Raw genomic sequence first — 14006 nt, forward strand, 5'->3', positions numbered from 1 at the left:
ATATAAATCCTGTATATATTGTAAAATATCTAAAACCCGCATAACAATGTAAAATATCCAAAACCCCCCCATATTTATCCTAAATTACATTTAACCCTCCATACTTGTCAAACATTGCATTTAACCCTTATATTATGACATAAAAACTAGACTTAACAAATAAAATGAAGTTTTAGGCTAAGATTGGCATAAATACCTTTTTTTGATGAATAGTATTTTTTCGAGTCGAATTCAAAAATACGAACTTCTTTCGTCCGAACGAATCCCTACTAATTAATGTTGAAAAAAAAATGAAAGTGAGAGTGAGTGTTTGAGTGATATGAGAAGTGTGTGTAAATAAAATGAGTGAGGAGAGTTTATATAGATGAGGGGAAGGGTAATTTTGACATTTTAGAAAAAGTAATGAAATAAATAAATAAATATGAAAATGCCTTTATAATATAAAATATCCAAAAACCCCCCATATTTATCCTAAATTACATTTAACCCCCATAGTGAGTGAGGAGAGTTATATAAATGAAGGGAAGGGTAATTTTGACATTTTAAAAAAAGTTTGAAATAAATAAATAAATATCAAAATGCCTTTATAATGTAAAATATCCAAAAACCCCTCATATTTATCTAAAATTACATTTAAACCTCATAGTGAGTGGGAGAGTTATATAAATATGAGAGAAAGGGTAATTTTGGTATTAAAAAAAAGTCATATTTTTTTTTTGGAACAGTGATTTTAGGCATTTTGGCTTGAAAATAGTGATTTTGGGTATTTTTGCTTAATGGGAGGGCATTTCGGCCATTTTTTAAAATTTCCCTTTATAATTAGAGCAATACTATGCTTCTTACTTTGAACACATAAATGGATACATACTTATATGTATCATTTCATAATTGAATGTTACTTTATTCTTAATTCAAAATCATTTAATGATATGATAACACACAACAAATGTATTATTAGTATAAATGTAAAATAGAAAGAAGGGTAAAAATGTAATTGGCTCTTAATAACACAGGCGGAGTGATGTACTTAGTTTCGTATATGTAAACTCAACTCACTTGTAACTCAAGTCAATGAAAAAAAAATAAAAGCACATAAAATTTTTCACTGTAGATTTTCTCTTTTTCCTTTTCTTTCGATTTCTTTCATTTTCTTGAATCTTCATCTCAATTCTTCCTTCGATCCTCTCTAATCACTGTTCCTGTTATTAGAGCCATTCAACAAATGTTGATAATGGAAAACAATCAAGTACCAACTTTTGATTCTTCATTCGTTCCCGAAAGAGGAATCTACTCATCAACAACCTGTGTGAACCTTAATTCACGGAGAACTTCTTCCACCTCCATAATTGTCTCACCCAATCGTCAAGTCATCTTACCGAAGCTGCTAGGTCCAATTACTCATTTTGAAAGTCCCAGGTGCCCTTGAATGTTGCAAATCACGATCTTGAAGAACATCTCATCGGAATATTGCCACAACCTATTCCCTTTGTACATGTAAGATTTGATGAGCCCAACGCATCCACTGTTATGGTAAAGATTACTAATCCTAAGTATTGAATTTGGAAAAAAGATTGACAACATTTAATTTGTTGGCCTTTTCCGTCGTTGTCTGAGAAGATTTTTCCCATTGTCTCCAAATGACATTCGACCTCTAACATTTGGAATTCTTTGGAAAAGGAATTTTTGAGTGCTTCAAGAACTGTATATTGCATGTTAAAAATCTGTTACAAACAACCAAGAAAGAAACCCTCAGCATTCAGAGCCAAGTGTTGAAAATGAAAGGGATTGTCAAGACTTTATAGTCGGGAGGACATTTTGTAAGTGACATAAAGCTTATAAATCATATTTTAGATGGTCTAGGACCATAATATGATGCAGTGATAGCCAGCCGAATCACCAGGATAAAATCAAGCTTTGAATCTCTTAGTCTACAAGATGCTTTGTATGTTCCTCAGGAGCATGAACTGAGGCTAGGGAAAACTCACTAAGCCTTAAGCTCTGTAATTGCCATGGATTTTCACAATGGCTCCACTAATATTGCTAGTTTTGTCAAGCCTTAGGTTTAGTCCTCTGATAATCATCCTAGTGATCACTTAGGTGCAATGAGTGATGGATAGTATTACAATGAGAATGCAACATTAATGTATCAAGGTCTACTTATCAACCCAAACCACAACCTTTCATGTATTATCTTACCTATTAGCTTAGTCACCAGTATGGTTATCATCATACAATTACTAGAGGAAGAGGCAGAGTAGGTTCTCTAGGAAAGGTCGAGTTATGTGTCAAGTGTGCAACAAAACTAAACACACAACTATACAATGTTACTACAGGTATAATACTACCTATAATAATCTTGCCATCATCCCACAGTGTAATACTCTCAAGTATATTCCAAGGGCATTTATGTCTTTTGGTCTTGCTTTGAGACATTTCTAGTCTTAAATATATATGTCCAAATGTATGCGGATATGTATAGATATATAGATATATATAAAATAAAAACAAAAAAAAAAGAAGAAAAGAAGAAAACTACAAAAAAAACACATGCATACATATATACATACATACATACATACATATATATATATATATATATATATATATATATATATATATATATATATAAAGGATAAAAGACAAAATCGAAAGGGCATTTTCATCTTCTTCTCTCATCCTCTCCAGAACAAAGTAGTTTTCTTCATGCTTTTGCTTGGTTTTTGAAGAAAAGTGGATGATATGAAAGGGTTTTGGAAGACAAATAAGGAAAAAAAAGAAGAGGAAACACTTTAGAAGCTTTAGTAACCGAAATATCTCTTTCTTTTCTCTTTACTTATGTTTATATATTTGATGTATGTTATATGAATATGTTAGTGTATTTTAGTGTTAATTTAAGGTGGTTTTGGTGATAAAAGAAGAAGAAGAAGACCATTTGGACTGTTAAATTGCATGAATCAGAAGACTATCTTATCAAATAAATAGTAAATACAATTTTTTGCCACTGAATTCATCCCATATTTTGACTGCCTTATCTGATGAATTATGAGTACTGTTATAGCTTGTTGGAAAGCCGTTTGAATCCTCTTTTCAATGATATATAACTTGTATGAATAAAAGACCGTTTGGATTGTTAAATTGTATGAACAAAAAGACTACCCTACCAAATGAATAGTCTAATGAACAGTCATTTACAGTTTTTGGAAAGAAAGAAAGAAAGAAAAGGAGAAGAAAAAGAAAAGGAAGAAAAGAAAGAAAGGAAAGGAAAGAAAAGAGAGAAAAAGAAAAGAAAAAGAAAAAGAAAAGAAAGAAAAGCAAGAAAAAGAATTTAGGGCTTAGGATTTAGGGGTCGTCCCAAGAATATGATCTGGTGAATTATGGATAGTTTTAGATGAAAGCAAAATTAGTAAGAGACAATACACGCATGCATGCTACGAACTATGAAGGGGTACTTTACGCTACACCACCTACAGTAGGACATGTCTACAGTAGGACACGTCTACGGTAAGACACGCCCATAGTAGGACATAAACTCGCTCGCAGTAGGGTCTACTCACAGTAGAACACAATTCAAATTCAGAAATGGTGTAGTGAGAGAAAAGAAGAGAGCTCGAGCTTAGAAAAATGTCAAATCCCTGTAGTCAACATTCAGAAAGTATCAGATGGATATCAGATGGATATCAGATGGGACAAAATATGATCTAAATAATAAAGGATGAATTAAAATACCCCTCGATTCCTTAAGGAGGTTATAATGTGGGATTGAGTCCCAAAAGTGATTTAGAATAGGAAAAGAGATAGTTTATTTAATTCTTTCCCCTTACTGAGTGTTCTTATCTCTCACTTCTTTTTTCTTTCATGATTGCAGGTACATGTGATGGAGGTAGCTGCAAGGTAGAATCAGGTTAGCGACGATAGATTTGGGGTAGAGCAAGTTATCTCTAGTTTATGTTACATGCGTACAACCATATGTTATTGTTGACTTTTGGCCTTCTTCAGATGTTTGTACAGTTGTATATGATTACTCCATGTATTCAGATACTTTTTAGATGAGTTTTCATATATGATATATACATCTTTTGTTCGCTTTCAGATTTTCAGTTTTCTTAGAATAATTTCTGAATGCTTTTAGTGACGAGTTCATTTTAAAGTTTTTTTTTTGGCCAAACAACTATTTCCCACCCAAGGTTTGATGTTTTCTCAAATATCCCCCCTTTAACAATGGAAATACCAAACACCCACCAATGAACAGTTAAAATTAACGGTGGTAAGGGTAAAATCGTCATTTTCTCTATAATATTAAAAAATAAACTAAAATATAATATATTTTTGCCCCCCTAAACTTTGAAAACTAAAATTTTTCCCCAGCCTAAGTTTTAAAAAATGACAATTTCACTATAAGGTTTCATTTTGAAATCTCCAACGACATTGCCGACGACCTCTCCCTCCCAAGACATCCTCTCCTTCCGACGATCTCTTTCCTCCCATTTGAAGGCCCGATCGGCGTTAGAGACGCCTTGGGAGATGAAGAACTTTGTCGGGGAAAACGAAGTTCTTCGTCTTCCCAGATAAAGACGAAGCCGTCGTCTTCGTCTCCCAAGGTTTCTTCGACGCCGATCGGGCGTCCAAATGGGAGGAAAGAGATCGCCGGAAGGAGAGAATGCTTCAGGAGGGAGAGGCCGTCGACAATGGAGCTGGAGATGTCGTCGAAGATTTTAAAACGAAACCCTAGGGTGAAACTGCCATCTTTTAAAACGTAGGCTGGGGGAAAATTTTAGTTTTTAAAGTTTAGGGGGGCAAAAAGAGATAAAATTTTCAAGCGTTAGAGTTCTGTTAAATTTAACCGGCCATGGGTGAGTGTTTGATGTTTCCATAGTTAAAGGGGAGATATTTGAGAAAACATCAAACCTTGGGTGGGAAATAGTCATTTGGCCCTTTTTTTTTTAAATAGATGCTCCAGATATTAATTCGTAACATTCTTTTTTTGGAGGGCAGTACTTATGAGGAGGGATGTTATACACAGTTTCTTACTAGTCTAACCTTTTAGCTTGTTCCAGACTTAACAAACTAAACCAATAATTTTTCTTATCCTATAAATCAATCTTACTTTTCTGGATCCATATACTCTGTAACATCTACATCCTTTCCTCCATAGTCATAACATCAACCTCTACCATCATCCCATTCTTCTTTACCTAATCCTCCTTATATTCCTCTCAACTTATCCAATCAGTCTACCCAACAATTTAATAAACCTAAAGTTTATTACACTTAACACATTGCCCAGCTAACTCAAGCTCCTCGGATCGCCACTCTTGGTACTATTTAGGACTATTCTTAGTACATGGACTTGGATGCAATTGATCATATGATCCCTGACATCTTTTAGCTCACTGTGGTAGCCAACTATAAAGGAAATAATCAACTTTAAGTTGGTAATGGTGAGTCTCTAAGAATTACTCATGTTGGGCATGTTTTAGTACCTAGTCAATTTCATTCCAAAGCCATTCACATAAAAACTGTGTTATATGTTCCTCATATTACTAAAAACTTATTAAGCATTTCTAAAATTACTAAAGATGACCATGTTATAGTTGCGTTTTCTGCTGACAAGTGTATTATTAAGGACAAACACACTCAGGCTATACTATTGCAAGGACATATTAAAGATGGGTTTTATCAATTGAGCATCCCAACTCATACAGTCTCCTAATTCTACTCTAAAGTCCATTCAACCCTTTTTGCGTAAGCCTATACAAATACATCTAGTCATCAATCTGCTGTGCATCAATCTGCTGGTCTTAATACTTTTGAAAATTTTGTCTTTGTTTGTGCTAATAATGGTAGTGATTCTGAATCTGCAATGTTAAACTCTGTGCCTACTTCTTAAATGTTAAACTTTATGTCTACTTCTAAAATGTTAAATTCTGTGCCTACTTCTGAAATGCTACATTTTACGAGTAAAAATCATATAGTTAATGCTTTGGTTGTCTCCAAAAATAATATTGATCCATGTCACATCAAGTTAAGTAATCCAAATAGCAAGACTTTTATGCATGTTCTCAAATCTATAAACACTGGTTTTAATTCTAACCGTTTAATGTCATTTTGCCATACCTGTCAATTAGGGAAGTTGAGTTAAACCTCATTTCCACAGTCTATCTCCAAAACTAGTAAACCCCTTAAATTAATTCATTCAGATTTATGGTGTCTTTCACCTGTCATCACACCTAAAGAATATAAATATTATGTCCACTTTATAGATGATTTTAGTAGGTTTACATAGGTTTTTCCTCTTAAAAACAAATTTGAAACTACGATAATTTTTGAAATGCTTTGCAAATTAGTAGAAAAATAGTTTCAAACAAAAATAAAGTGCTTTCAATCTGATTGGGGAGAAGAGTATAAAAGTCTAGTACCTCTTCTCAGTAGCTTAGGGATTATATTTATGCATCCATGCCCTTATGCACACTAGTAGAATGGCAAATTAGAGAGAAACCACAGGTACATTGTGGAAATAGGTCTCACATGATTAGCATAGACATGTCTTCCTTTACAGTTTTGGTAGCATGCCTTTCAAACTTTAGTCTACCTCATAAATAGGCTACCATCCTCAGTTCTTGATTTTGATACACTTTTTCAAAAATTATTCAATAAATAGCTTGATTACTCTAAGTTAAGGGTGTTTGGATGCACTGTATACCCTTTTCTTAGACTTTACCATACACAAAAGTTTACAAATCATTCCATAAAATGGGTATTTCTTGGCTACAGTTTGTCTCACAAAGGGTACAAATGTATTGACTCCAATGGAAGAATATACATTGTTCTAGCTTTAAAATTTCTTGAAAATGATTTTCCTTTTGTTAGTGATCCTGCCTTTCTACAGTCTCATTTCTTTTCTAGAAAATATTCTAGTGTACAACCTAAAATTGTAACTATTCTTGATTCAAGAAGCTGACAAGTTCCTCAATATTTCTTCCAGCTAGCAGCTAATGCTTCAGTTAATGATTTTATCAGCTCATATTCATCTTGTCCAACTATGGTACCCTTAGGGGGCATTTGGTTGGAGTTTTTTTATATTACTTTGGTAATCTATCTTTTATTCCCTTATTTGGTTTGTCAGTAATAAAAGATTACAGTAATATTTTATTACCAATGCTGACGTGACAGGTAATATAGGTGGTAATTTGATTACCACCTTCACCTTAGATATTTAAAGATTACTGAGGTAATATTGAGTTTATTATAATTATCTTATTATTTATTAATTTTTTGAGATAAAAATAAATTTATTTTCAATTAATATGACAAATAATATAAAAAATATTTAAAAATAATTATATTCAAGGATATTTAAGTAAAATAATTTACTAGTAATCTTTTATTACCTTTAACCAAACACAATAATTATTTATACCTACCAAATTTTATCAAACATAGTAATCATTTATACCCAGTAATCCTCTAAGTAATCTATCTTCAAGGTAATCTTTCTATTTTAGTAATAAAACATTACCCAAACCAAACGCCCCCTTAGTGTCAAGTTCAGGTAATTTTCACAGTCTGCATAATTCATCAATTGCATCTAATCCTAATCTTGCACATAATTTTTCCTTTATATCTAGTCATTTTTCTCCTATCAATAACATAAATACTTCTCTTAATCAAACACTAGCAACACAACGCTCCCTTGATTCACCTTCAGTAACCACATCACAGTAATTAGAACCAACAATCTTACCTACAGTTTCCACATCCAACACTTCTAATCAACATCCTATGCTAACTAGCACTAAACCTAGAACCCTCACACCTCATAATAATGCTAGACTTAACTTCTTTCCCTCAATTCTCTTTGACTAGAACTGCTAACCACTGTCACTTAGGCTCTATCAAATTCTGAGTGGAAAGCTACCATGAAAGTTGAATATGATGCTCTCATATCAAACAATACTTGGACCTTAGTACCACTTACCTTTGACATGCATTTAATGGGTTGTAAATGGGTGTTCAAGACAAAATACAACTTTGATGGCACAATACAAAGATATAAAGTTAGGCTAGTGGTTAAAGGATTCCAACAAATTGTTGATGTTGATTATTTTTAGACATTTAGCCCAGTGGTCAAGGCTACCACAATTAGAATCATCTTAAGCCTGGCTGTGCACTATGGCTAGGATATTCGACAAATAGACATAAATAATGTCTTCTTGAATGGAGATTTAAAGGAGCAAGTGTATATGCATCAACATGAAGGCTTCATTTTAGAGAATACTGGGCAAAAGCTGGTATGCAAGTTTAATAAAGCTTTATATGGATTGAAACAAGCTTCTAGAGCTTGGTTTGAGAAATTGAAATCTGCCTTAATCTCTTAGGGCTTTGCCAGTGAAGTCATGGATAACAGCCTATTTTTATTCAGAAAGTTTGGTAAGGTGATGTATGTGTTGGTTTATGTTGTGACATACTCCTCATTGGTAATGATATGGAGCTTGTAAATAACCTGGTTTAGTAATTGAACAACAAATTTGCTCTAAAAGTTCTAGGTTTGCCGCACTATTTCTTAGGCTTTGAGGTTACAAGAACCACAGCTGACTTGCACCTAAACTAGAGTAAATATGCATAAGATCTACTGTTGAAGGCAAAAATGTTTGAAGCATAATGTAACATCCCTCCCTAGAAGTACTACCCATCAAAGGAGAAATGTTACGAATTAATATTCGGAGCGTCTATTTTTTTTTCTTTTTTAAAAATACTTTAAAATAAACGCATCATTAAAAGTGTTTAGGAAGTATTCCAAGAAAACTAAAAATCTGGAAGCGAACAAAAAATGTATATACTCATATGAAGACTCATCTGAAAGTATCTGAAAATAGGGAGTAATCATATGTAACTGTACCATAATCTCAAAAGTCAAAAGTCCATAAGAACATGCTACTGTATGCATGTAATATAAACCAGAGATAACCTGCTCCAGCTGGATCTACCTACGCTGACCTGACCCGACCCTGCCTCGCAGCTACCTCGATCACCTGTACCTGTAGTCAGGAAAGAAAAGGGAGTGAGTGATAAGAACACTCAGTAAGGGGAAAAATTAAGTAAACTATCCTTTTTTCCTGTTCTAACTCACTTTTGGGACTCAACCCCACATCCTAACCTCTATAAGAGATTGAAGGGGTAATTTAGTTCACTCTTTACTATTTGGGTCATACTTTGTCCCATCTGGTGTCTATTTAATACTTTCTGGAAGCTAACTATAGGGATTTGGCACTTTTTTTTTAAGCTCAAGCTCTTTTTCTTTCACTACACTATTTCTGACTCTGAATTAAGCTCTACTGCGAGCATGCTCTACTGCGAGCGGACCCTACTGGGGGTCTATGTCCTACTACGGACGTGTTCTACTGCGGACGTGCCCTACTGCGGGCGGTGTAGTGTAAAGTGCCCCCTCATAGTTTATAGCATACATACGGGTCTTATATTTTACTAAATTTGCTTCCATTTAATTTTATTCATAACTCACCAGACATTACTCTTGGGACGACCCCTAAATCTTGAGTCCCAAATTCTTTTTCTTATTTTTCTTTCTTTTTCTTTCCTTCTTTTCTTCCCTTTCCTTTCCTTTCTTTCCTTTCTTCTTCCTTTTCTTTCTTTCTTTCTTTCTTTCCTTCTTTCCTTCTTTCTTTCCTGCCCAGAATTGCAAAACACTGTTCACAGAACAGTCATTTAACAGGGCAACCTTCTTTTTCATACAATTTAACATCCCAAACGGTTTCTAATTCATACAAGCTATATATCATTGGAAAGAGGATTCAAAGAGCTTTCCAACGACCTATAATAGCACTCATAATTCAATAGATAAGACAGTCAAAACGTGAGCTAAACTCAGTGATAAAATTACGAAATACTGTTCACAGAACAGACATTTAGCAGGGCAGCATACTTTTTATACAATTTAACAGCCCAAATGGTTTCTAATTCATACAAACTATATATCGTTGAAAAGAGGATTCCAAGATCTTTCCAACAAGCTATAATAGCACTCATAATTCATTCAATCAGGCAGTCAAAACAGCAGATAAATTCAGTGGCAAAAACTGCCTCCCCTGTTTTTCTTTAGTAAAACAGTCCTTTCGGTTTATACCATCTTTAACAGTCCAAATGATCTCTAATTCATACAAGCTATATATCATTGGAAAGAGGATTCAAAGAAATTTCCAACAAGATATAATAGCACTCATAATTCATTCAATAAGGCAGCCAAAACATGGGACGAACTCAGTGGCAAAAACTGTAAATATTCTGTAACTTTCTGCCATGAACAAAATCACATACATAGACATCCCAAATGGCAAAACAATATTTCTCAACATCAAAATCAACATATATAATATAGATCTAAGGAACCAAAACCCTAAAACATGTCACATATCAAGGAGGAAACCCCTTACCTTGCTTTAAGCCAAATCTTTGAAAGTTGGCTTCCTCCTCTTTGTTTTGCTTCCTTTATCACCAAAATCACTTTAAATCAATACCAAAACACTCTAACATATTCACATAACATGTATATAAACATAGATAAAAGAAGAATGAAGGAGATCTTTGGTTACCAAAGCTTCCAAGTGCTTCCTTTTCTTTTCTTTTCTTTTCTTATCTTCCAACTCCCTCAAATCCTTCCTTTTTCTTCAAGAAAGCAAAGGAAAAAACATGAAAAATGGTGGCTGCTGGAGTTTCTTACGGGAGAAGATGTAAAATGATGGAAAAGTCTTCTCTTTCTCTTTATATCTAAACCTTATCTCTTTCTCTTTTTCTCTTTTCCCTTTTTGCCCTTTTTTGCATTTATATATATATATATATATATATATATAAAAGCACACCCCTACATATATATATTTAAAATGAGAAAAATCTCAAAACGGGGTCAAAAGACATAATTACCCCTGGAATATACCTGAGGGTATTACACATAACCTTGCACAACTCTATTTACAACTGGAACCAAAGTGCAACTATAATAAACTTAGCCAATTTTTGCAAAAACCAACAACTAATCATTGGCAGGCCTGCAAGAGAGTATTTAGATACATAAAGGGCTCTTTGAATTTTGGTCTAAACTTCACATCAGGCAGTTTACTGTAATTGAACTGCTTTTCTGATACTGGCTGGGCCAGCAGCTTACATGACAAGAGGTCTACTACTGGGTACTGTATTTTCCTTTGCTTTAACCTGATTTAATGGAGTTCTAGGAAGCAAAAGGTGGTTGCCTTGTCTTCCACTAAAACAAGAATGTAGGGTACTCTCCCAAACTACCACAAAAATAGTCTGGGTAAGTAGTTTATTTGGTGAATTATGATTGACATTCTTTGCTCTTGTGATATGGTGTGACAACCAAAGTGCAAGCTCTTTAGTATTTAATCTTGTGTACTATTCTAGGATAAAACACATAGAAATTGATGCATACTACATCAGAGAACAAGTTATTAAAAAACAATTGGTAATTTAGTATATACCAATTGAGTTTCAAAAAGCTGATGTTCTGCAGCTAGATAGTTCACTACTCTAAGAGATGCTCTCACTTTGTGCAGCCTTGAACATTTTTTTAATTATATTACAACTGAACACATAATTGAGAAGGTTGAAGGTTGAAAAAGCTAAGTGACATAGTGTTGATTGGTAATAGTCTGAGAAAGTTAGCTGGCTTGGTGGTTAAATTGATAACTAAGTTGATATTTCAGTTAGCAGGTTTGGTGGTTAAATTGGTAGTTGATTACTAATTTGTTGAATTCATTCAATTGTTCTCAGTTCTTCAGTTCGTGGTTAAATTGGTAGCTGATCACTAATTTGTTAAATTCATTCAGTTGTTCTCAGTTCTTCAGTTGGTGATTACTTTGCTGTTGTAGTTGGCAGTGCAGATTGTTAGTTATTTGAAGATTTCAGTTATTTAATGGAAAATTTATAGCTAGAAGAGCAGAATTTAGTTGGAAGTGCAGTTTTTCAGTTGTTTTATTTTGCAAGTTTTCAACCATTTGATTTTGCAGATTTCAACTGTTTGATTTTTGGTCAAATTTGTAGTTGGAAAGGCAAACTTCAGTTGGAAGTGCAAATTTTTAGTTGTTTGATTTTGCAATTTTCAGCTGTTTGATTTTGGTACAATTTGTAGTTGCAAGTGTAGGTTTTAGTTGGGAGCGCAAAATTTCTGGTGGTCTTGTTATTGACCTAAAATAAATACTGTAGTTGGTGTTATGGAAAAATTGATGCAATTGGTGTTATGGAAAAATTGCTTACTATTGCTTGTGTTGGTCTCTGAAAGACGTTGGCCTTGCCATAGGCTTGATTGATTTAAATGCTTTTGTGATGTATGTGTTAGTCTCTAAAAGATTGAAGTCTTGGGGAATTTTTAGATTAGCAGAGATTACTAAGAGTTTGGATTAAGAGGGGATGCTAGTACAAATGTAAAATAGAAAGAAGGGCAAAAATGTAATTTGCTCTTAATAACACATGCAAAGTGATGTACTTAGTTTTGTATATGTAAACTCAATCCACTTGTAACTCGGGTCAATGAAAAAAAAAAAGTAAAAATACATAGAATTTTTCACGGTAGATTTTCTCCCTTTGCTTTCCTTTCTATATCTTTTATTTTCTTGAATTTTCATCCTAGATTGTTCCTTCGATCCTCTCTAATCACCATTCATATATATTTATTTATGTACTTAAAATGTATATGCATAGTTTTATTGTTATAATTGACAAGAAGACAAGTGAAAACCTATTTTGAACAATTTTATTTTATTTTGTAAAATATGTAATATTTGTTCTCTTTGATTTTTTAATCTTTTTTCATTGAAGAATAATAAAAGATATTAAATTAATATTAAATATAATTATATTTAGTTTTATATTTGTTATGTTAGATCAATAAATATAATAATTTACTAGAAATCTGAAAAAAAAGTTATAATATCTTTTAAAAGATTATTTTATTTTCCTTTTTTATGTATAGAATACAAGGTGTTCTTGATAATTTTGTAAAAGCCTTTTTTAAAGAGGTTTTATTTGGTATGAGCCAAGTGAAACTTGAACAAGGGTAAACATAAACCCAACTTAAATGCAAAATGACTAGCTCAATTTTGAGCCAACTTAAATGATGGACAGAGACATTAGGAAGAAGAAGAGTCACAAGAGAATTAAAAAATCTTTAAAGAAAAGGAAAGTTGTTGAAGAAAGAAAATTTGTTGAAGCAAAGCTCTGACGTGACAACGCCAATTAGGGATGGCAAGTTGAGCCTAAACATCTTCTTTACCCAATACAAGGAAGAGATATCTAGACATAAGCAAAGGTAGGGATGGAAACGAGAATAAAGACAAAAACAATCCCCATAAATGGGGATAGAATAGAGACAAAGTAGATATATCTTGGTCCCAACTTATACCTATTTTTATGATATAATTTATGAAAATATCTATGAGACTTCTAATTATCTTTCATAATGTCATCACAATGATAAAACTTAAGCGAAGGGGACGAAAAAGGGGAGAGGATTATTCTATGTGAGTAAGTGACGAGTAGACGTCAATTGAGTCGAGTGGCTCGAAGCTCGACATGAAAGAGCCTAGCCCAATACTGTAGTGGGATAGGCCCGAACCATGGGTTGTCTGAGCCCGTTATTGTTGACGATTCTAAAAAAAAATAATTTGAAGGGTAGAAGCCTTCTACCCTTCTATTGTGTGGCAGAATTCTACCATACAATAGAACTACTTCTGTTTGTGCAGAAGCTATTGCATTTAATTTTTTTTCATTATTCTCTCTTAAATCTCAATATCTGAATCTTTCATTATTCTTAATCTTATTTTCTCTCATAAGCTCTCATTCTAAAACTATCTGAATTCGCAAACGATAATTCTTTATGTTTATAATTTTATTTTTATTTCAATTTTAATAATAAAAAATATTTAACAAATGGATTTAGGGTCAAATGAATTCAATTCATTTGAATATTATCATGTTGGTATTAA

The 14006-nt window shown here is 33.1% G+C and overlaps 1 long non-coding RNA gene across 1 annotated transcript; it reads left to right on the forward strand.

The window, feature by feature from the left end:
• The first annotated feature begins 1086 nt into the window (after window positions 1-1086).
• Window positions 1087-4086, forward strand: LOC123205400. The gene is made up of 2 exons (XR_006499843.1): window positions 1087-1530; window positions 3866-4086. It is a non-coding gene; the product is annotated as an uncharacterized LOC123205400 (long non-coding RNA).
• Window positions 4087-14006: the final 9920 nt, after the last annotated feature.

This window comes from Mangifera indica, unplaced genomic scaffold (genome assembly GCF_011075055.1).
Source record: "Mangifera indica cultivar Alphonso unplaced genomic scaffold, CATAS_Mindica_2.1 Un_0004, whole genome shotgun sequence".
Lineage (NCBI taxonomy): Eukaryota > Viridiplantae > Streptophyta > Magnoliopsida > Sapindales > Anacardiaceae > Mangifera > Mangifera indica.